This window comes from Gossypium arboreum, chromosome 9 (genome assembly GCF_025698485.1).
Source record: "Gossypium arboreum isolate Shixiya-1 chromosome 9, ASM2569848v2, whole genome shotgun sequence".
Classification (NCBI taxonomy): domain Eukaryota; kingdom Viridiplantae; phylum Streptophyta; class Magnoliopsida; order Malvales; family Malvaceae; genus Gossypium; species Gossypium arboreum.
The window spans coordinates 41,558,970-41,563,264 of record NC_069078.1 but is presented as its reverse complement, the minus strand read 5'-3'; the positions used below and the strand labels follow the sequence as shown (position 1 = coordinate 41,563,264).

Sequence of the window (4,295 nt, the reverse complement as noted above, 5' to 3'; positions counted from 1 at the left end):
TTACTGTATGTCATATAAAGCTGAATTTCAACTTTCGTTGAAGAAATAACATGTGAAGTATCTGACCGATACCATCGCAACATAGACACATGAAAAACATTTTGAATTTGATCAAGTTCTGGAGGTAATGCTAATCGATATGCAACAGGTTCGATTCTTTTAGTAATCTCATATGGCCCGATGAATCGTGGACTCAATTTTCCTTTACGACCAAACTGGAGAACTTTCTTCCAAGGTGATACTTGGAAAAATACCTTATCACCAACCTGGAATTCTATCTCTTTTTGTTTAAGATTGGCATAAGACTTTTGACAATCAAAGGCTACTTTCAAACTATCTCAAATTACTTTCAACTTTTCTTCAGTTTCACAGACTGAGTCAACTTCGTGTATCTTTTTCTCACTGAGCTCTGTCCAATACAATGGAGTTCTACATTTACGAACATACGAAGCCTTATATGGTCTCATTTTAATACTGGACTAATAGCTATTATTATAAGCAAATTCAACTAAAGGCAGATATTTTTCCCAGTTTGTAACATCCCGTTTTTAGTCAAATCAGAATAGTGGTTTTGGGACCACAAATACTAAGTCAAAATATTTATTTTATTATTTTAATAAGGTCTATAGCATGATATATTAATTACATGAAAGTTTAGTAAATAAATTTTATTGTTTGAATGGTTAATTTGGTAAAAAGGACTAAATCGCGTAAATCGTAAAACTTGTGTTCTATTAGCTAAAAGTGTCAAATAGCTACGGAACATTAAAGTAAGGTTTCTTAAGTGGAAAATAGGCCATTTATGGGTTAGTGGATGAGGATAGCATAACAATTGGTGTAATTTATAATATTTTTAAAGGTTAAATAGGTAATTTGATAATATAAGTTAATTAAATAAAACAAATACAATTTTGTGCTATCATCTTCATCATCTTGCCGAAATTGAAGAATAAAGAAAATCATTCTTAGTTTTAAAGCATTCGACCAACTCCTAGCTTAATTGTAAGTTCATTTTCACTCAGTTTTTAATGATTTCTACATTTTTTTAGATCGTTGCTTCGTATTCTAGCTAGCCCATACCCTAGATTTCAAAATTTTTAAAGATCTATCATGTTTCCATTGTTGAATGCTTGAGTAATTTGATGAATTATGATAGATTTGGAAGGTTTAATGTTAGATTAATAGTTTTTGTAAAGTGATTTTTGATAAAAATGTCAAAAAGGGGTTAAATTGAGAAAATGTGAAATATGGTGGTTAAAAGTGTGAATAAATTGAAAATATGGGCTAATATGAGAATGGGTAATATTCAACTAGCATGAAATTGTACTAAATTACATAAATTTGCAATTTTATATGGTAAGGACTAAATTGTAAAAGTGTGAAACGGGTTGTTATAGTCCGAGCTATATTTTGTCTGCAACATATGCAGGACCACATGTAATATGGGAAATCACATATATCCATCAAATTTCATTATTCAAACGGAACTTATTATTTTCTGGATATGATTGAACATATGATTATTTCATTTATTTTTAACATTTATATAATTCATACAATCACATACTACATTCAATTCAAACATATAATTAAACACAATTCGGTTACACGAACTTACCTTGACACTTATTTGTGTATGAAAATCTACTAATCTGAAACTTTTTTTTTCCTCGATCTAGCTTCGAATTTGAGTTGTTTGGATCTATATAAATGAATTTAATCATCAATTTATCACATTTCATATTCAATTGGATTCAATTTACACTTTAGGAAAAATTACCATTTTTTGCTAAACTTTTCATAAATTCCAATTTCGTCTCTAAGCTCTAAAAAAAATGAAATTTATGCAATTTAATCCTTATTCCAAGCCTCACTGATTTTTACATGTCTTAATAACAGTCCATGAATTTCTTAAAAATAAGAATTTTTCCATGGGTTTTATAATTTTTCAATTTAGTCCCTAAATCACAATTTCATTAAAATTCTCTTTGTAAAAGTTGTTGACAGAGACCTTTCATTATCTATCATAAATTTCAAAATTTTAGCATATTCATCCATGGAAAAAATTTTACATATTCATCCATGGAAAAAAAATTATACTCTGTTATCTTTTCATATTAATCCCCAAAATAGATAAATTAGACTACCCCGATCTCAAAAATATAAAAATTACCAAAAACGATACAAGAAAACATACCTAATTAAGCTTGATTAGTTTCTTTTCTCTCTCCTAGGGTTTCCATGCAAATTTTCGGGATGAAGATGATATAAAATGATAATATTTCCTTGCCTTTTTCTAATTTTCCATGGATGATTTATCAAAAATATCTACTCAATTTTCTTTAATGGTTTAATTACCATATAAGGACCTCAAGTTTTGAATTCCATAGCTATTTGATACTTATAGCTACTAGAACTCAACTTTTGCATTTTATGCAATTTGGTTCTTTTCATAATTAAGCACATAATCAATAAAATTTTCTTATCAGAATTTTCATATAACATTCCTATCATAATACGGACCATGAAATAATATTAAAATGAATTTTCTTTCTAGCTCAGATTTGTGATCCTGAAGCCACTATTCTGATTTCACTAAAATTGGGTTGTTACAAGATCACTGCTTTCCAACAAATAGATGATAAGTCCTTGTATGAGGCATGGGAAAGGTATAAAGAATTATTACAAAAGTGCCCTCCTCAAGAAATTTTTCATTGCATCCAACTTGAAACGTTTTACAACGGTCTCAATGCTCACACGAGGATGGTAGTGGATGCTTCTACTAATGGTGCTCTCTTTTCTAATTCGTATAATGAGACTTATGAAATCATTAGCAACATCAGGATGAGTTGCTGGAGTACATGAAGTGGACACTCTCACTTCACTTGCATCCCAGGTATCCTCAATATCATCAATGTTTAAAAATTTTACAACTAATGGGTTTAATAGTTTTCCAGTTCAGCCACCTAATCACTTTGAAAATATAGCCTTTGTTTATTGTGGGGAAGGACATTTTTTCGAAGAATGTCCATCAAAGCTAGAATCCGAGTATTACATGGGTAATCAGAACTAGAACTGAGGAAGGCAAGGACTGCAATCCAAATTTATAACCCCTTCTTGGAGTAACCAAGGGGCTAAAAGTAGTAACACTTACGCCCAACCTAGACCGACCCAGCCACCAGTTTGTACCCAACAAGTTCAGAAACCAACTCAAGTTGAACCTTCCAATAGTTTAGAGAATCTATTAAAGGCGTATATGGCAAAGAATGATGCCACTTTAAGAAATTTGGAGAATCAAGTGGATCAACTTGCCACTGAACTTAGAAACCATCCACAAGGTGTTTTGCCTAGTGATATGGAGAATCTAAGAAATCTGGGGAAGGAGCATTGTAAAGCATTGACATTGAGGAGCGGAAAGACATTAGAGCCTAACACTGTTGAAGTTGAAGAGGAGACAACTGATGCTCAAAACTCAGTGGAAGTTCAACCGAGTGTTGAAATTCTAGTTTCACCAGAACCAAAATCTGCAAAATCTGATAAGGTAACTTCTGAACTAGTTAATTCTGATAAACTAACAACTTCGTTAGATGAAGAATTGCCACAGAAGACAAATCAACAAGTTCAAGTAAAGAATCCTCCACCAACCTACCCTCAAAGACTTCAGAAGCAGAAGTAGGAAGTCCAATTCAAGAAGTTTCTAGACGTACTCAAGCAATTTCATATCAACATTTTGTTGGTAGAAGCACTTGAACAAATGTTGAATTACGTCAAATTCATGAAGAAAATCCTGTCCAAGAAATTAATACTTGGAGAATTTGAGACGGTAGTAGGAAGGAATGCAGTGCATATCTTCAAGATAAACAACCCCCAAAGTTGAAAGATCCTAGATGTTTTACCATGCCTTGCAACATTGGAGCAACATATTGTGGTAAGACACTATGCGATTTGGGTGCGAGCATCAACTTGATGCCCATGTCCATATTCAGAAAGTTAAGGATAGGTAAAGTTAGACCTACTATAGTTACACTTCAATTAGCAGATCGATCCTTAGCACATCCAGAAGGAAAAATCGAGGATGTATTGATATGTGTAGATAAATTTATTTTTCCTGCTGACTTTGTTATTCTGGACTTTGAAGCCGATAAAGAGGTGCCAATCATCCTAGGAAGACCTTTCCTAGCAACTAGAAGGACCCATATTAATGTGCAGAAGGGCGAGCTTACTATGCGTGTTCAGGATGATCATGTAACATTTAATGTTTTCAAGTCTATGCAATTTCCTAACACAATTGATGA

General features: G+C 32.3%; 1 non-coding gene across 1 annotated transcript; it reads right to left on the bottom strand.

Moving 5' to 3' along the window:
- Positions 1-2,604: 2,604 nt before the first annotated feature.
- LOC128281220 (small nucleolar RNA R71) lies at positions 2,605-2,708 on the bottom strand. The gene has a single exon (XR_008271433.1). It is a non-coding gene; the product is annotated as a small nucleolar RNA R71 (small nucleolar RNA).
- Positions 2,709-4,295: the final 1,587 nt, after the last annotated feature.